The sequence below is a fragment of the Periplaneta americana genome, chromosome 2, assembly GCF_040183065.1.
Source record: "Periplaneta americana isolate PAMFEO1 chromosome 2, P.americana_PAMFEO1_priV1, whole genome shotgun sequence".
NCBI classification, from domain to species: Eukaryota; Metazoa; Arthropoda; class Insecta; order Blattodea; family Blattidae; genus Periplaneta; species Periplaneta americana.
In genome coordinates this window covers 27475284-27496468 of record NC_091118.1, presented here as the reverse complement: position 1 = coordinate 27496468, position 21185 = coordinate 27475284, and the positions used below count along the sequence as shown (strand labels likewise).

The window sequence follows — 21185 nt, the reverse complement described above, 5'->3', positions numbered from 1 at the left end:
TCTTGTTCTTGAATGGCAATGCGAGTCATATTTGAAACTGCTCTGCATCGACTGGAGAGGTTTGTAATTATATATATATAAGCCTATATATATTTTTTGACGTCCAGACCAGCGTACTTTCAAATGTTGGCAAACAAAGAAACAAATGCTAGGGACGCGATAAAATTAAACAAATGCTAGGGACGCGATAAAATTAAACAAATGCTAGGGACGCAATAAAATTGTGCGATAAGCAGCCATGATTGGTTGAAATACGTCCTTTCGTACCGTTTTATTGGTCAAAAGTAATATGACGTAGTAAGAGTGTAATAGTCAAAAAAAAAATCCTTAAAAATATCATTTTCTATATCTATTTTCATTTAAATATCAGACAAATAGAGCAAAGTAAAAGTAACCCCAAGTTAGTTTCTTTCACACAAATGTAATGGGAGTTTGTATACAAAACAAATATGTTACCAGTAACTATTGTATGAAGTTTGAAGAAAATATGTTGGGTAAGTGAAAAGTTTCCGCTTACCAACTTTTGAAGTTGTAAATGTCTATTCAATACAGATCAATTCGTAGTTTTTTTTTTCAATAAATAGATTTAGATTTCGTATTTGTTTCTTTGCTTTCCTTAGACTTTGAGCTATCAATAAAAAATAATGGCGCAATAAGTGATTGACTATCATAGAAGCTACGACATGCTAAATACTTAACGGAGCGAGAAATACCGTCCTTGTCTACAAACTGCAAACACCAACGAAAAAACCAAAATGCCGGATGATTATACTGACTAGATCTAATATAGAGCCTTATATTTGTTTAATGCGTCATGTTTCACGACAGAAATGGTCATTACTTCACATGTTGGATCACATAATCCAGCACTGTAAAGAAAATATTTTCGGTTCACTTACTTACTGGCTTTTAAGGAATCCGGAGGTTCATTGCCGCTCTCACATCAGCCCGCCATTGGTTCATATCCTGAGCAAGATTAATCCATTCTCTATCATCATATCACACCTCCCACAAATCCATTTTAATATTATCCTCCCATCTACGTCTAGGCCTCCCTAAAGGTCTTTTTTCCTCCGGCCTCCCAACTAACATTCTATATGCATTTCTGGATTCGCCCGTACGTGCTACATGCCCAGCCCATCTCAGACGTCTGGATTTAATGTTCCTAATTATGTCAGGTGAATAATACAATGCGTGCAGTTCTGCGTTGTGTAACTTTCTCCATTCTTCTGTAACTTCATCCCTCTTAGCCCCAAATATTTTCCTAAGCACCACATTCCGAGGCTTATTTGAAGGATTCGTAACAAGCTGTTTTTTACGGTGATGGGTTATTAGCCCTTCGCCCAACCCCCAAGCTGGAGGACCACTCCTCATCGGCTGTCCGAGACTGCTCATGCAATAAGCGAAATTTTGGATAACGCAATAAAGGCAAACACTATTAAGTGTGGAAATAAAATCCCATCGTTTATTATTACCATTAGATTTTGAAAGTAGTAGCACTGTTCATATTAATTATTTGAAATTATTGAAGAATGCCATATCCACGGAACAAGACAAAAAAAGGAGTGTTTCCGCCCGGGATCGAACCGGGGACCTTCCGCGTGTTAGGCGGATGTGATAACCACTACACCACGGAAACCATATGTGTGGTGTTTTGGTGAAAGTTAAGATATTCATGCAAATCAAGATTTCAGGTATAACTCCCTGTAAAGTTGATTTGAATAATTTCGAACCGACACCGATCCGGAACAATTTTTCCCTCGAAATTATTCAAATCAACTTTACAGGGAGTTATACCTGAAATCTTGATTTGCATAATACACGTCACTGTTCGTTCGTTAACAGAAAACCACAATTTAAGTCACACGGAGTTAGTGTGCACTCGAAGTTGGTTGCTTGACGGTTGTCAGCCCACTTTGAGGTATGTGGATATAGAGGGAAAAATTGGATCGCTGTCGGTTAGAGTTCCCGAGTAGCTCAGTGGTAGAGCGTTGGTACGTTAAACCAAAGGTCCCGGGTTCGATACCCGGCTCTGGAACAATTTTTCCCTCGAAATTATTCAAATCAACTTTACAGGGAGTTATACCTGAAATAATTTCGAACCGACACCGATCCGGAACAATTTTTCCCTCGAAATTATTCAAATCAACTTTACAGGGAGTTATACCTGAAATCTTGATTCTAGTGCCGAGGTCATGGAAAGCACGGGGCTCTACCTCCATGCCCCCCAAGTGCCTTCATGGCATGTTACGGGGATACCTTTTACCTTTACCTTTTACGTCACTGTTCGTTCGTTAACAGAAAACCACAATTTAAGTCACACGGAGTTAGTGTGCACTCGAAGTTGGTTGCTTGACGGTTGTCAGCCCACTTTGAGGTATGTGGATATAGAGGGAAAAATTGGATCGCTGTCGGTTAGAGTTCCCGAGTAGCTCAGTGGTAGAGCGTTGGTACGTTAAACCAAAGGTCCCGGGTTCGATACCCGGCTCCGGAACAATTTTTCCCTCGAAATTATTCAAATCAACTTTACAGGGAGTTATACCTGAAATAATTTCCCGGGTTCGGAGTTAGTGTGCACTCGAAGTTGGTTGCTTGACGGTTGTCAGCCCACTTTGAGGTATGTGGATATAGAGGGAAAAATTGGATCGGTGTCGGTTAGAGTTCCCGAGTAGCTCAGTGGTAGAGCGTTGGTACGTTAAACCAAAGGTCCCGGGTTCGATACCCGGCTCCGAAACAATTTTTCCCTCGAAATTATTTAAGATATTCATATTTATTAATCGTAAATAGCAAGCGAAATCTAGATGACAATATAACCGATATTTGGGATAACGCAATAAAGGCAAACAGTATTAAGTGCGAAAATAAAATCCCATCGTTCATGATCACTATTATATATTTGGAAGTAGTAACACTGTTCACATTTATTAAATTATTGAAGAGTACCTTATCCATGGAACAAAGCAAAAGATGAGTGTTTCCGCCCGGGATCGAACCGGGGACCTTCCGCGTGTTAGGCGGATGTGATAACCACTACACCACGGAAACCACATGTATAATGCTTTGGTGAAAGTAAAGGAGTTTAGATTTATTAGTCGTAAAGAGCAAGCGAAATCCAGATGACGATCTACTCGTAATTGCAGATCGAAATATGGGATAACGCAATAAAACCAGTTACTATGGAAATAAAATCCTACCATTAAGTCTTCGGAAGTAGTAGCTCTTCTATTCTATTATCATTAAATGTTGACAAGTGTCCAAGTCTTCTTTTTCTTGGCTTTCAATTAACATAGTAATAGATCCGATGAGGAAGTAAGACAAGTATTGGCGGCGTATAAAAGAGCAGGAGGATTTGCGTGCTTTTACTTGGTCTAGATTTATAAATTAAAGTTATATTATTTCATTAGCTGTTCGATGCTGTTGAAAAATAAGATCACCGTACGTTAAATTGGTGTCGTATGTACTATAAAAATTCGATATTACCCTACTTTTTTAACGTTTCATTTTACTCTTAGCATCCTTAAGAGTTCACAATATTTGCCCTTGCCCCATAATAGTTATTTATGCAATAAGTGGATAATATTGATGTTTATGGCATGAGTGAATGGTGTCATAATAAGATCGTCCACAAGTTCAATTCTACACTTTATGGATCTTAGCATTATAAATTGTACGAAATAAATTATGAAATAATTCGGCATCCATAACTGACAAAGTCTTCATATGTTCGAATCGATTAGTTGCGCCTGGCAAGGTCATTGAATAAGGGGAAATGTAAATTCGTCCAAAACTGGCAAACACATCGCATTTCGAAAGTGTGACATCGTAATCGAACATGTAAACTCGTCCGCCTAGCGTTTATTTCTTTACATTGGTAACATGTAAACTCGTCCGCCTAGCATTTATTTCTTTACATTGGTAACATGTAAACTCGTCCGCCTAGCGTTCATTTATTAACATTGGCAACATAGGAGCCATTTCAGAAATTACAGTCATTTAGATGAAAATAAAACAATAGTTCTTATTTAATTTTCTAACATCTAGGTACGAGTACGTGTGAATAGGTTGCCGAACGAGTATTTATTGTCAATCAGAAACAATGCTTGTAGATGGAACATTTAAATACTGTACCGGTACCAAGTTTTTTTCCCAATTGTTTACAATTCATGCACATTTCAATGGACATTATGTACCTCTCATGTTTTGTATCTTGCCTGATAAGACTACTATTATTTACAAAGAGACTTGAGTGTGATAAACTAGGATTGAAATTCTCTCCAAAGACTATTGCTGATGATGATGATGATGATGATGATGATGATGATGATGATGATGATGATGATGATGATGATGTAGCGAACGTTCTAATTTCTCATATAGATCACGCAAGTTGTCATTGTCAGGAAATCGGTTGTAGTTAATATTTCAAAGAGGAACACGGAGTTCACCGCTTTGGAATATCGGTTACCATGTCTGACCGTGAAACGAGAGGGTTTGGGTTGAAATCCTGGTTGGTACTAGTTACTTGGTTGAGGGTTTTCCGGGGTTTTCCCTCAACTCATCTACGCCTCGGCCCCCTCAAAGGCGGAGTCCAGTGCTATGATGAAAATTTTAAATCGGAAAATTGCTATGAAAATTTGCAGCTTTAAAACTCTGCTCGTACAAAAAAGAGTTGTGGCAAAACACAACGTCCTTAGTTCCAAGAAGTACTCCAAGCATTCACCCCTTACCGCCTATATATTATATCAGGTTCGTTCCAACAACAGTCAGGAGCCGTCCGTAACTATCGTGAGCATGCGCAGTACAGAAAAAGCGTTCCAACACAATCCGAACCAGTCCTGAACCGGAAACATGTACTGCAGTTGGGCGTTCCAACAAGCTTTTGACACGGGTTCGGAACCGTCAGAAATAGTCCGCGGATTGAGGCATGTACGGAAGAGTACGCAAGACGCGCATGCGCATAAGCTCACCAACGTCTCCTGGATACTGAAGACATGATCGACTGTTCACATCAATGAGGTTAAAGATGAAAAGTGACAGTACAGACGAATAATAAAACTAGAGATTTAATTTAAACTTTCGCCAAAAAGAAAGGGAATGGAAATTATTTGGGTATTGAAATAGTTAATTACAATTTCAACATACAGCTTTGATTAAAAGTATAATAAATAACGTACATACATTAATAATTAAAAAAAGAACTATTTTTAGATGAGAGTCCCCCAGTACACGACATTGAATTAGCAGAATTCTTGCCTTGCATATTTTTTGTCATATTTTTATAGAAAATGATCGAAATTCTATTTTCTGCAATTAGAATTAGCTGCGAAACAATAATAATAAGCATCCCGTTCTTAGCAAAGATGATCACAGTTATAGCATCTCTGGATTTAGTACATAACGATCCGTGAAAGCGTTCCAACAGCGTCCAGTCCAGTTTCAATCCCATAGCAGATGCTCAACTAGCGCATGCGCATAAGATGGTACAGGAACCGTACATGAACTGATCCATGAATCGCTTGCTGGAACGAACCTATCAGTGAACAGAAGGCAACCCTTCTCCCGCAACTACCGCCTATTGTAAAAATCACTGAAAAAGTTGAGCTGTCTTCAGGCGGTGGAGTTGGGACCAGGACGTTATGATTTGTCTCCAACTATTTTAAGCAATTTTTTTTGGCCTGTTGGTTTTGCTAAATTTTATATTTTACTGATACAGTTATAAATTCTTCTGAAGATTTTCTCCTTATTCACATAAATTATGGAGAAACCAGAATTTCTCATCTGTCCCTTTTACGATGCAAATACCGTTAATATTTCTAACCTTCCGCTGGAAATTCGTGCGAGCAGAGAAGTTTTGAAGGAGTCGGCAGCGTCACAAGAACTTGCTATAGCTGTCGTTGAACATGGGTCCAGGCGCCTGTTAACTCTGTACCTGGCTGCACAATGCATCCCGTTAGGGTGGGGGTGGCTCACGGCACTCGCAACCACTGGGCCGTGAACCAACTGTTTGCAAAGAATCAGACAGGGCGTCTAAGATGTAACTTCATAATATTACGGAGGTGTTAGGTCGACGCAAGGAAGAAGGCACTCGGCCTTTGCCCAGGATTGCAACTGGTAGTACTTTAGTACCTACTAAATATAGTATTTTATGAACATTTTTATTAAAGTCGGTACACTGTAACGTGAGGTCCTAAGTTGCAACTTCAATATTTTTCCTCCATTATACTGGTGACAGACTACAGTCACTAATCGCGATTATCGACACAATTGTGATCGGGTTTGTAGTGTGTCACCGTCCTGATCGCGATCAGGAGCTAAATCCTGTTCCCAGAACTAGATAATCGCGCTGAAGAACGGCCCAGTGGACGACAGTAACATTTTAGTAATCTTTGGTTTCGAATCACCTTGATTTATATTATTTAGGAAGTCGTGATAGCTTCTGTTACCCCTTCCATTGTATGTATGAAATGGAAACGAAAATGAATGGCTAGAAAATGAATTTGACTACTATTAGACGTAGTGGAGAAATTTAATGCAGATGTGAGAAAAGTAAAAAGAAATATATGACAGACGAATTATTCATATTTCATATATATATATATATATATATATATATATATATATATATATATATATATATATATATGTATATATATAGCAATAGAAGACTGCTGAAAGATGTATAATTTCAATAAATAATGGATTACAAACTGGAACTGGTTCCTTTTTCAGATTTTCAATTTCAGTCTCCATTACGACGCTATCGTTGAGGTTAGGGTTGATTTTAAAAATGTTTTATTACAAAATAATATACATTTTTGGCATGATGATATAAATTTTATAGGTTATAAAATCTCTTTTCAAAATAATATAAATAGTAATGATATAAATTGTATCAGTTTACATTGTAAAGCATATAACAATTTTAACAAATAAATTTCCATATCAAGCTGCAAGAAAAAAAAAACATGAACAAACATCAAAAGAAACTATGAACTTTAGGTGTTGTCCAGGAGGAAAACAAACATTTACGTATGTACACAGAGGAAATTGTTTCCTCTATGGTAATTCAGCTGTTGATCAGACGGGACCAAGCGTGACCTAGTGTGACACTACATTTTGGGTAATCGCGATCGGAGCTGATCGCGATGATGCTAATCGCGATTAGCGACTGCAGTATGTCACCAGTATTACTTGATCACTTGCTTAAATTCAGTGATTTTATAGCTGTTACGTTTACTTCACTAGTGGCAACACTTCTTGAATACACGCATCTTACAAGTATCACAATAGTTAATGACTTTGTAACTATTAGGTTGGCACAATTTGAGATGTCAGGCAAACTAATTTAAATTCACAAGTTGTAATTATTAGATTGTTATCCGGATTTTGCTTGCTGTTTACAACTATTAAATCTGAACTTCTTTCTTTCACGATACGAAACTTGTCGTGGTTTCCGTGGTGTAGTGGTTATCACATCCGCCTAACACGCGGAAGGTCCCCGGTTCGATCCCGGGCGGAAACAATAATTTTCTGTGTGTATATTTAATATCGCGTTTATAATATAACATAATATATTTCGTAATTGTAATTATTATCATTCCTTTATACCATATAGAGAGTTATAGGTGAGGAATATCTTTTTTTTTAAGTTATGAACATTTATTTAGTAACATTAGTGCTTTGCGTTCAAGGTTTGTAACATTGAAGTGTCAGCCATCTTTAATTCTTGATACTACATCGTATATTGTTTTGAGTACGCGCTAACACTTTTAACCTATAGGAATTTATGAAATTTTGTAACTCTGTCTTTGAAATGAAAAATGCTGTAGGTGAATTATTTCCAAATTGAACAAAATTTGTGAATGCAATGCTGTCTCCAACATTCTTCTACAGCAAGAGAGCGTATTTTTTTTTCTGGTAAAAAAAAAAAAAAGAAAAAAAAAATAAATCGAGCAACAAACTCCACACCTCCATGGTGAAAGAACTACTCCTAAAAATGAAAAGCTAAATGATTCACCTGCCCAACATTTTAATATTTTCAAAAAACGTATTGCCTTGATAAAATCATCCAAGGATTGGCTGAAGACAAAATTGTGAATTGAAATATAGTCTGTATATAAATTACAATCACGTTCGACGTGATAGATTTTGTTAATACATTTTGAACTCTGATTTAAAATTAAATTATCCAACTGTGTAACTCAACAAAAGTGCGTACATTGTGAAATGACTAGAATGTAGTGCAAAATGAAATGTTATACTGGATATCAGAGACTTCCACTGTTACAGTTGGCACTATATACAGAGTGATTCAAAAGTCCCGATCCACTGTCACTACTCTCTTTCCAGCTAAAGATTGAAGTAAATGTAAATAAATGCACGTAGCATAATGGTTCCTGATTGGCTATTGGACGCACAACGCCTCCAAACTCGTGCTTGTCATCTTCTTCCTCATATTAAAATAGTTCCTTCTAAAATAATAAAATGTATAATATACATGGAATACGAGTGAATTAAACATGCTTATAAGAACACTTTCTTACGATTTAAACAACATGTTTATATTAGTAGTTTCAGACATTGCGTGTTAAATCATTGTAACGTGTATTATGGCAACGCGCATGCGTAATAGGCATTAAATCCCTCCCAAGGTGACTTGCAGCTTCACAGAGCACTTCAGCACAGCTGGTATAACACAGTGCGAGATTCAGTGTTGTCAACCTCAAATAAATTTCTGTAGAATTAAAGAAATTCTCCACTCTTCAAAGAATAACATTTAATCACGAATCTACAGAAAATGAAAATCCACTATTCCCAGTAGAGAAATAATAAATATTAACCCTCTGTGAGCATTTTACGGGTTAGTTCAATGAATGTGTTGAAATGTCTGCAATGTATCAGACGGTGGCTGCCCTGCGCGCTCACTTGCCGAAAATAATGCGCCCTGGTGGCTGCTTTGGTAGCTAGCTTGCTATTGCGGAGTAATACATTTCGGTTTTGTTTACGTCTACTTCAATCTTTAGTTGGAAATAGAGTAGACTAAAGCCTCTTTTAGCTTCCGCTTTGCAAATGGTGATTTTTTTTGGTTTTAGGTCTAGTTAATGACAAAGGGTCATTGTTCTTTGCTATTCAGTTATCCTCCACGAAATCTCGGAAATTATAATCATAGAAAGCCTCCAAGCAAAGCAAAATCTGCTAAATTCGTATAATTTCAATCGATCGCATTAGCATTATGTAGAGTTGAAGACGGTTAAATTAGAAAAGTGCGTTTATTTGATTGATTTTTTTCTCACGAGTTATTTTAACAAAGGGCTCAGATATATCCTAAGTATTTAACAAATGGCTCGCGTGAGGATAGGCAACTCTTGGAATCGAACCCGGACCTCGCAGATACCAGACAGGTGTGCTAATTACATACGAACCACGGTATTTGGGTGAAATAAAGGTAATGAAAAAAAAATAAATATAAAAACGTTGACATGAGTATGAAGACTAAGAAAAGATGATGACGATGATGATGATGATAATGATGATTATGCTGCTACGATTGATGATGATGATTATTATTATTGTTGTTGTTGTTGTTGTTGTTGGTGTTGTTATTTGCATGGTGATAATATAGTTAGTGGTTGCTACGCAACGATAGTGAAGAAGAAAATGGAGAATTTCGCTTCGAATGAGAATTTAATTTTCGACCAGCGTGTAGGATCAGCTTCCTGAAGCGTTTTAAGTAGGTACTGACAGTTTGAATAACCTCTCCGCGCTGCAAGGGCGGTAGAGACGCTCCCAGATCTGTTTTTGTACCTATGCTCCCTGTGACGCCATGTTTAAAAACACGTTAACATGACATCGAACACACGGTTCAAATAGTTACATGAATGTTTGAGAAACAGCACTAGTCATCATGGGAGATGGTTTGTATAAACGTCAGTACGCACGCCGATATTATATGCGGCGGTGAAGGGTTAACACACATACATATCCTCCTGAGTCCTCAGAGTGTAGTATACTCTACCATACTTCATACATGATTATGATCTAAGATGTAGGCCTATGTGCAGACTCTCGAAATATAGTACAGAGACATCATTTTATTTTTACTTCAATTTTTATTGTACCTGAGTTTTTAATGTACTTCACTCCCACCCCCTCTACTAGTAAACTTACAACCGTCCTCCACACAGAACCAAGACCGCATATGCAGTACTGAGTTAGTGAGTACAGTACGTTCCAGAAATATGTTCGCGTTTACCAGTGACGAAAGAGCTTTCAATATTGAATCATATTTTCGCACAGGTACTGTCGTCCGTTTGCCTACGTCGCATCCCGGTTTCCCCCGCTTCTGTTCGCCCCTCTGTAAAGTCTAGTAGCTGGGCTGTCTTAGCTCTTTTCTGAAAACATTAATTTCTGTTAGGAATTGGACGTCTGCGTAATATTATACAACTGTTAAAATAACTGAAATAAAAGGTCCTCGTTAAGTAATTAACTGTCACGTGATTTCCCCCCCTTTCTACGACCCTGCGACAAAACCACTTGGACGGACAGTAGATAGCATGTCTCAGTAATTTTATCTTTTCGGATCGGGCAGAAGTGAAGATTGAATTTACAGTACGTAAGGTACTCTTTTATAGAGTAGGTACAGAATTATTTCAACATGATTTACTCGTACAAAGGACGAAACTGGTAATTGAAATTAGGTACAGTAGTCTATAGTGCGATAATATTCCCAAAACAACTGAAGCCTGTATCGAAATGACCGGCCACTATTTTAAAAAATGTGTTTAAATATCCATATTATGATTATTTTTCAATTTAACTTCATTCTCTATATTGTACGCTAATGTGTTGTAGACAGTATAATATACAGTGCATAATTAATACGTCCGAATGGATAGCTCAGTTCGTGAGTAAAAACACTCATTGTTAATACAGTACTGTATTTTGATTAAATAAAAACCTAATGAAAATGATCAAACTCAAAATAGCGATATTTCCTAGTTTACGTAAGTGGATGAACTACTTTTCTTCCCTCCTATACCTAGTAAAGTGATTTGTATTTTACGCCAGTATCATCGAACTCCAGTCTTGGAAGGGGGAGCAAGCGGTGTTTCCGGTTCTAGACTTTTAATCCAAAGATATAGCCAGGTTAATATTAAAAATGTTAGTAAAAATAAAATGATGTCCCTGTATAATACATACACAGGATATTAAAAAAAGTATCCAATATTATAAGAGGTGCTAGTATGCATCAAAACAAGAAAATAATGTCTAATAAACATGAGTCCTACAACACATACTTTCTGAGATCTAAACACTTGTTCATAGGAGGTGCTCCATTAATGGCAATTCATTCCTCTGCCCCTCAGCATAAGAAATCATACACTCTTGAAATTTGTTTTAATACGTTAATAAGAAAGTCCTGATAACGATCCCCAGTTAATCTCTGTGTAGCACGTATGGCCCTTAATCTATCGCCAAGAACGCCTGGCCATAAGTTGATTGAGAATCGGTGCTGATGCCTTGTTTCTTCAACTGCATGGGGATTTTCATCAGCCTCTACATGCTGATTACGAAAATTCACATCATCATCTTTGCTGAACCCCGCTCATATCCGCAACCAGACTTTTGTTTTCAGTATTCCTTGCGACGAATCATTATTCCATGCCAAAGATGTCAACTACGGTATGATTATCTGGTAGGGCAGAGAAATGCATTGCCAAGAATGGACGTCACATTGAGCACCTACTATGAACAAGTGTTCAGATCTCAGAGAGTATGTGTTGTAGGACCCATGTCTTTAGACACTATTTTCTTTTTTTGATGCATACTATCAACTCATAAAATATTGGATACTTTCTCTTAACACTCTGTATACCTGCATTTGTGTCCTAACTGTAACCTGCAGCATTTTTTCAGAATTTTTCCTTATGTCAGTGACTTTTTTTTTTTTTTGAAGTGTAGAATTGTATTGAACTTTAAAAATAAAACAACAAATGTCTCAGGAGTCAGGACGTTATGTACAGTCTTAGAAAAAAGTTTTGTCACACAGATACTTTGTTAAGTCCCAGAAAGGAGGCAGTGCGCATGATCAGAGGACGAGCGACCTGGTTCACAAGAGAACGACTAGTTGAGGTAATAAAATTAGTTTTACTTCGTTGTATGTCTGATCAGGGCATTGCCTCCTTTCTGGGACTTATATGAAAGTATCTGTACAACAAAACTTTTTTTTAAGACTGTAGGTAGGCTACAGCAAGAGAAAGAGAGGCACGCCAACTGAAATACAAGTTATATGCAAAGTACTCAAACAATTACGCGGAACAAATTGCAATTTTCAAAATATTAGATGATACAGAAGACACAAAAAACATCGGCTATAATAATAATAATAATAATAATAATAATAATAATAATAATAATAATAATAATAATAATAATAATAATAATAATAATAAATAATTAGGAACATTAAATCCAGATGTTTGAGATGGGCAGGGCATGTAGCACGTATGGGCGAACCCAGAAATTCATATAGAGTGTTAGTTGGGAGATCGGAGGGAAAAATACCTTTTTGGAGACCAAGACGTAGATGGGAGGATAATATTAAAATGGATTTGAGGGAGGTGGGATATGATGATAGAGACTGGATTAATCTTGCACAGGACAGGGACCGATGGCGGGCTTACGTGAGGGCGGCAATGAACCTCCGGGTTCCTTAAAAGCCATTTGTAAGTAAGTAAGTAAGTAATAATAATAATAATAATAATAATAATAATAATAATGGTTCATACGAGACTTATACAGTATAGCAGTTAAGTACTGAAACGGAAAATAAACAATAGTACTTAAGATTTAGTTATAGAAACAACTTTATTATGTTAAATTGAAACTAATTTGGTTAATAACCTTATTGACTAGTTTCGACTGCATTGTGAACGCCACCTTCAGAACTTGTGAGGTCGTTGCTTGCTTCCTTTTTCTTATGAAGTTGATTTGGTGGTGGGTGCGTTTGTGTTAGGTAGTGTGGAGCTAAATGAGAATACGGTGCTTAGGAAAATATTTGGGGCTAGGAGGGATGAAGCTACAGGAGAATGGAAAAATTTACACAACACAGAACTGCACGCATTGTATTCTTCACCTGACATAATTAGGAATATTAAATCCAGGCGTTTGAGATGGGCAGGGCATGTAGCATGACCGAATCCAGAAATGCATATAGAGCGTTAGTTGGGAGACCGGAGGGAAAAAGACCTTTGGGGAGGCCGAGACGTAGATGGGAGGATAATATTAAACTGGATTTGAGGGAGATGGGATCTGATGGTAGGGACTGGATTAATCTTGCTCAGGATAGGGACCATTGGCGGGCTTATTCGAGGGCGGCAATGAACCTTCGGGTTCCTTAAAAGCCAGTAAGTAAGTAAGTAAGTAAGTTTGGAGTCAAAATAGGGTGTGTGTTTTGTAATTTAATTGTGTATTGAGGATATGTTGTGAATGTGGTTTTTGTGTGTATACTTCGTACTATTCTAGTATATTTAATTTCTGGGTTTTTGGTTGAATATGTAGAATTTCCATGTTTTCTGTGTTGCTGTAGTTGTGGCTCGTGTGATGTGTTTTGAGTATGTGGAGTAATTGTGTGTTTGGTTATGGCTGACAAGGTACACTCGCGAAGTACCTGACTGATAATGGTATAAAATCAAATAGGATGGAAAGTTCATCTGTAATCAATGTTTATGGCACCAATTATAGCTGCCCATAGTGATAATTATACAATGTTTATGAACCTAGATAGATATTGGTATAATAATGAATACGGAAGGAAAGTTGGCTATAAATAATGATTATTCTACTAATTTATCTCTCTTCACATTTACTTAAACATGTTTGTGGGTGATGATGTAGAAATTCGTTAAGCACAAATGTAAATATTGGATGAATGATGCATTTCTGCAGTTGAGAGTTAAGCAAAGTTTTGTTCATATTTAAATGGTCAAGTTAATTGACACTGTCTCAGGTTTTAGGTCATAACTGGAAAAATATTATAAGTGATTAATTTTTTTTTACTATACTGTTGAGGGAAGTCCATTAAAAAGAAGGCCGGCTTTCGAATATGTATCAGCCGCCTTAAAGGAGATGACATGATTTCATGATTTAGGAAGATTCTTTCTCAGGAGAGACTGTGCCACTGCTACTGCACAGTGAACAATATCATTTAAACACTGAGCATATCTGAAGGTACTGATGTGTTAATAACTTCAAAAGTGTCCCGCTTCTTTGTTTATCATCATCATCATCATCATCCTTCACGAATTAGGCCTCTCTAGACCTGTTTCGGCCCCTTCTAGCAGTCTTCTTAAAGGTCTTCCTGGTCGACGATGTCCTGTAGGTTTATATTGCATCATAAGTTTTGGGATTCTTGAATTTTCCATTCTTCTTACATGATCTAGCCAATTGAATTTGTATCTGCTGATTTTTTCTTCTACTGACTCTACTTCTAATTGTTCTAAAATTTCTTCATTCCTTTTTCGGTCTAAAAGAGTATATCCTGCTGTCCTCCTGAAAAATTTCATTTCCGTTGCTTTGATTCTGTTCATGTCTTTTTTCTTTAATGTCCAAATCTCGCTTCCATATAAGAGGGAGGGTAATGCTAGTGTATTATATATTTTTATTCTTGTAGATTTTTGTACTAATTTAGCTTTTAATGTATTGTTTATTATTCCTAGAATTTGTGTAAATTTGGTAATTTTCTTGTTCACATCTTTTTCATTTTGATAAGATATTTCGCAACCCAGATAATTGAAATTTTGCACTTGTTCGAGGAATTGGTTATTGTGTATTATCTTACTTCTGACTGGGTCTTGTCCTAAAAATGCCATTACTTTTGATTTTTGTGCTGAAATTTCCATCCCAAAATCTTTTAATATTTTATTTAACGTATACAATCTTTTTTGTAAATTATCCTCTGAATTGGAAATTATGACTTGATCAACGGCATAGAGTAAGGTATTTAATGTTAGAGCACTGGTTATTTTGATTCCTGATGTGTAGATTTTGTTCCATTTTAAAATAATTTCATTTATATAGATATTAAATAAAGTTGGTGATAGTGGACAACCTTGTCGAACTCCATTATTAACTAATTTTCTTTCGGATATACAGTTATTTATTTTGACACTTATTTTGCTGTCTGTGTAGATTTCTATTATATTTTGTAATAGCAAATTTGGAATATTTTTATCTTGTAATATGTCGAATAAAAGGTCTCTTCGGACTTTTCTTTGTTTATAAACATAGAAATCCTAGAATTCATATTCTTGTGAAGTCTTATCTTACAGCTACAAATAACAAGAGGCCTGCCGGTTCCTTTGGACACACGCACTCCGTAATCGCGTGGGAAGGAGCTTGCAAATTGCGGAAGAGCAGTTCGCGTGATGAATAATTGTGGAGCCAGCTTACATACCTCGTCGGATGTCTGAATATTTTGTCCTCACGTGATAGTGACTCATTTGTTTTCCGGACTCATTCATAAGCACAAAAATCGATGCATACAAATCGAGACGAATATCATAAAGTCGAAAAACTTGATATTCTGTACGAACTTCTAGCCTTTATCCTTCGTTTTTAACTCTAGCAGGCATTATGTATATTTCAACATGTTACACGTAACATTACTATTGTACAATTTTGTATAGCTCAACTAAAATAAACCTGTGAATTGAATTAATCTGTTTAGTGTGTATTGTATATTTTTGTATAGTTTAACTGATGAATTGCATATGCTGTAAATTGAACAGTAGTCTGTATAGCTGAACTGATGAATTGTTTATGCTTGTAAATTGAATTAATCTACTTGATATTAATTGTGCAATTTTGAATAGCTCAACTAAAATATGGCATTTCTTGACTCGCGAGTCAAACCCTTAGCACACAAGCAGGGGGGAGGGAGGCATGATCTCTCTCCTTCCGCTTAGTTATCACTTGTTCTTTCAAAGTTACGCAGTGTTCAAGTAAACACGGTATGATCAGTTGTAAACCCAAAAAAGAACAGACGAACATCTCGTTGCTCAGTTAAAATTCGCTACATGCAGCTTGGCTCCTAAATTGAATGAGTCAATTATACATCCATCTTAATGTTGAAATTGTGTATAAAATAACAGAATGAAGAAACCAAATCGTATAAAAATGAAGAAGAAATTAACAATAATATATACTGAGAAACTCAATTGAATTTCTCCTTAATTTGGGAATGTTCACTGTCCGTCTCTGAGCACGCAAAACTAGAAACAGTAAACATGTTCCGCGACTTCTCCTCTTATACCTCACTCCTTCAATCTATCATTATTGCTGTGTTTTGCGGACTGTATTTCATATGACATCATCACCACTGGTCCGAGGTATGACGCTTTAGGGTACGTAGCTACGGCGCTGAAGTTTATCAAATTAGTGATATAATCAAAATGTTCCATTTAAACACGGCAAGGTCATATTATTTTTTTCATGAGCATCCTGATTCACGGGAAATATTTTAAAGCAGAGAAATTTATGATATCTAGATTAGTTTAGGCACAACAATCATTAATTGGCTCATATTTTTTTATTTGTATATTATCTTTTAGCTCCTAATTTTCAGGGTATAAAAATTTATCAACGTTAGATCTCAGATAATATTATATTCATAGAGACACACGAATATTTTCATGGAATTTGATGGAAACTGCATACGCATGGAGCATGAACATGTAAAAATGTAGTTTTGAGAAAAAGGCAAATTTGTGAAATGAGATGCAATCTGACATATGAAGCAGTCCTAGATAAAAATCGCCCCTATACCTCAAAGAAGAAGTAGGGGCAAAAAGCTCTTACTATTAACTTACCGGTACTTAATGGTCAAGGAATATTTTCGCACAAAAAAGAGAACATTATTTTTTTACCATTTCTTTATTTCGTAAAACTCAGTCCTAGTGGCCATAAAATCGATTTACTCTTACATTGCATACAATATTTCTTGCATTACTGGTATATCTAAACCAGAGTATATAAGATCATGTAGATTTAAATTGTAGGCCAGTTCATGGTAATGTGTTGGTTGTGAAGTGATAAACGAATGAACGTGAATTTTATTTTTGGTAAAGTGTTGGTTGTCAAGGAGACAGTGATTGTTGTTGTTTAGTCAACTGTCCGAAGACAGGTCTGAACCTCGAAACCAAGAAGGCACCGCTTATGAGGCAACTAGGCCAGGAGATAATGGAGTAGGGTGGCCAGTTCCTTTACCCCTCCATTGCATACATCGCCGACTAGCTACATATTACACTAGTCAGACTAGACAGTGATTAAACAATTTAATAGTTGATTCTCTGTTAAGCATAAAAAGTCAATGTTCAAGTCGCAAAGGACGAAGGACGAGGAAATAAAGAGCAGTTTAGATACCAGTACAGTAAAGTATAAAGACAAGTATTTCAAATATGAATATAGATTATGTAAATAGTTAACGCCTATATTAATTTTTCCCGATGGCATCTGATCACAACTGCCATCAACGAAGTGAACATACTACGTAGGCCTACATCAAATTTCGCACGTGAACATGTGTTAAGCGTATTTATTAATGAAGATTAATTAATCTATACTAATAATAAATCTGTAGCCGAAATTTTTCTGGTAATTTTCGATTTTCCAAAAATAATTGATCCTAACATATATAATTAACCACCCTGAAACCGAAAATCGCTTTTTTGAAATTTTTGTTTGTATGTCTGTCTGTCTATCTGCCTGTATGTTTGTTACCTTTTCACGCGATAATGGCTGAACGGATTTCGATGAAAATTGGAATATAAATTAAGTTCGTTGTAACTTAGATTTTAGGCTATATGGCATTCAAAATACTTTATTTAAAATGGGGGTTATAAGGGGGTCTGAATTAAATAAATAGAAATATCTCGCTTATTATTGATTTTTGTGAAAAATGTTACATAACAAACGTTTCTTTTAAAATAATTTGCGATAAGTTTTATTCCTTGAAAAATTTTGATAGGACTGATATTGAATGAGATAAATGAGTTTTAAAATTAAAATAACTGCCATCTAAGGCCGTGTAATGAATTAAAAAACAAATGACGTCGTCTATAAGGGGCCTTGAACACCAACAATCGAAAGCTATGAAAGATAGCCTACAGAGAATGTTTCTGTGTTTGTATGAAGTAATATCGGGAGCTAAATTAACCGATTTGTATAATTAATTATTATTTCACCATTGGAAAGTGTAGTTTGTCTAGATGGACATAATGCTACAATGTTATTACAGTAACTTCTGATATAATATAATATAATATAATATAATATAATATAATATAATGTAATATGTAATATTATATAATATAATTTAAGTTATTTGAAGGGTTCAGAACCATAGTGGGCCCAAGCGCCATTTACTGAATACGTAGAAAACAAGGGTTAAAATAAAAGTTATTACCATAATTCAATGGAAACCTATAACAAGTAAAATAAAATATACACATTAAATCTAAATGATGTCAATCTTCATTAAACTATGGTTGCGTGTAACAAAAATTAAGAAACATGTTAAAGGAATTGTCATTGCACCAAATGAGTGTCTCTGGACCAAAATGATCGCATTTTAATTATTTGGATGCAATTTAAATTAAGTAACATATTAAACGATTTATCCTTCTATCAAACACGAATGTTCCCTGGATCAAATGTCCTATTTTAATTATGTAATTACTTTATATTTATTTCTAACGGGTGCAGCGGAGCGCACGGGTACGGCTAGTTTTAAATAAAATTTGTTTGTTTTGTCAATAATTGGCCTTGATTATATGATTTTTTTTTTTTACAAATTCCCAAACCCTTAACTTTTCCTTTTTCTGTTGAAATAATGCCTAAACTTCACTGATAATGAACGCTTTCCATAGACGCTAGATAACCTTGTAGATTATGCAGCGTCGATAAATGGCAGACTAAAAAATGCACAGTACAATGACTGTACGTCTTTCTATATGTCGCAATGTTATTCTGCTCTGCAGGATCCCTTATAACAAATGTGGAAATTAAGTTACATGTTGCAAGTCAAAGATTTATACAAAAAATAAAAATATGTTCTGTCATTGAAAAATAGAAGCTAAAGAAAGAGAAAAAAAAAAGATGTTTCCGCCCGGGATCGAACCGGGGACCTTCCGCGTGTTAGGCGGATGTGATAACCACTACACCACGGAAACTTCGATAAGCGTTGCCTGTTGAAAGGATTGACTTCGTCACAACAGCAGCAAAGAAATCTCACGAAACTACCGCACTTCACACCATTGAAGTTATACGATTATAGGGTTGCTATAATCCCATTACGACTATGAAAATTTGTAGCAACCTAGCAACGCTATCTTAAAACAACACTCATACCTATAACATTTCACGGGGGGTGGGGGGAGAGGTGAGAAAAAAAACCGCAGCGAAGTATTCATACGACATACGATTTCACTTCCAAGAAAACTTTAAGAACGCAAATTAAGAGAACGCTCGTAACTAAGAGGGCTTAATGTGAAACTAATGCAACTCCAAAAATTGACATTTTTCGGTTCTTACAGAAATAGATAGCAAATTCGTTCTTCTACTAATTGGTCACAAAAAACCAAAACTCAATTCCGAACATTTTGTACGTAATACAACTCGTAATTACAAAAACAAGATGGTATGGTGTAGTTCATGTGAAATAATTGCGTGTTAAGAATTTTATTGTGAATAAAACACCGGATGTAGTTACGTTAATTTCACATTAAGCCCTCGATTTAAACAAAAAATTCTGCGAACGTCATTTCCTTTAAAATAAACAGGAGTGGCGCCTGGTGTCTATTAAGTAAGGGTTGCACATTTACCGGTAACAAGTTTATTATTATTATTATTATTATTATTATTATTATTATTATTATTATTATTATTATTTTACTTTATCATTTAACGACGCTGTATCAAGTACGATGGAATTGATTATAGCGAGATTTTGGCAAGATGAGGCCGACGATTCGTCATAGATTACCTGACATTTTCTTTACGGTTGGAAAAACCTAAAAAAAAACCAACCAGGTAATCAGCTCAAACGGGAATCGAACCCGCGCCCTTTTATTATTATTATTATTATTATTATTATTATTATTATTATTATTATTATTATTATTATTGTTTAGTCAACTGTTCAAAGACAGGTATGAATCTCATAAGTAACACCAATAAGGCATCACTCATGAGGGAACTAAGCCAGGAGATAATGGTATAGGGTGGACAATTCCTTTCCCCCTCCAATGCATACATCGCCGATTAGCTACATATTCCACTAATCAGACTTCAGATGCATAAAAACAATTGTTCTTCCTATGACACATATCCTTATACTACTACTTCTACTACTACTACTACTACTACTACTACTACTACTACTACTACTACTACTACAACCGTAATTTCCCATAACTATGGTCCAGGCACCCAACTATGGTCCAAAACGCATTATGTACTACTTAGTCCCCCAAGAGTTCGGTGTTTGCCATTTAAGGCGCCACTGTGATGGAATTATGTTCCCCATAGATGCTTCTATCTACCATTACACGTGGCAATTATATGGATGCTTAACAACGTCAGTGTGCATCGTTCTATTGAATGTGTGAAGACACGAAATCACTCAGTTTGTGTTTGTCTGTTTTATTAAGCTCTCCTCTGTAGAACTGGTAAATTATAGATATATGATTCTTTGTACAATTAAACCTGGCTATATAGTGTTTACTTTCACGTAATAATTAGACTGGCAGAGGTTAAGGACTCTGCGTGAAAAATGTTTAACCTCATAGCTAAAAATCAGTCCTAAACTATGTCAATATTTATTTAATACAAGTTATTAATTTTTTCTATATGCACCTCTATTTAGGGGTAGGTTTTCTTATACAATCGTAATCTGAGTTTGAACACATTAAGGCCCAATTGTATAAAACTCCCTGACTAAAGATCAACTTTGATCGAAGATCGAAAAGTGAACCGAGTTCAGACACTTCTTCTATTGTATAAAACTTTTCTGCGATCAAATTACCTTGGTTCAAATGCAATCTAAGTTCACGTGAAAAGGATTTGGCAACATCGCATAAACAGGTGAAATACGTGATGCGCGGACAGGTTTGTTCAGTGTTGCCAAT

General features: G+C 35.9%; 5 non-coding genes across 5 annotated transcripts; 2 read left to right on the top strand and 3 right to left on the bottom strand.

Annotated features, from left to right (window-relative positions):
* Positions 1-1566: 1566 nt before the first annotated feature.
* Positions 1567-1639, bottom strand: TRNAV-AAC (transfer RNA valine (anticodon AAC)). The gene has a single exon. It is a non-coding gene; the product is annotated as a tRNA-Val (tRNA).
* A 327-nt stretch (positions 1640-1966) lies between these two features.
* Positions 1967-2038, top strand: TRNAN-GUU (transfer RNA asparagine (anticodon GUU)). The gene has a single exon. It is a non-coding gene; the product is annotated as a tRNA-Asn (tRNA).
* A 934-nt stretch (positions 2039-2972) lies between these two features.
* Positions 2973-3045, bottom strand: TRNAV-AAC (transfer RNA valine (anticodon AAC)). The gene has a single exon. It is a non-coding gene; the product is annotated as a tRNA-Val (tRNA).
* Positions 3046-7449: 4404 nt separating this feature from the next.
* On the top strand, positions 7450-7522 carry TRNAV-AAC (transfer RNA valine (anticodon AAC)). The gene has a single exon. It is a non-coding gene; the product is annotated as a tRNA-Val (tRNA).
* Positions 7523-19156: 11634 nt separating this feature from the next.
* Positions 19157-19229, bottom strand: TRNAV-AAC (transfer RNA valine (anticodon AAC)). The gene has a single exon. It is a non-coding gene; the product is annotated as a tRNA-Val (tRNA).
* Positions 19230-21185: the final 1956 nt, after the last annotated feature.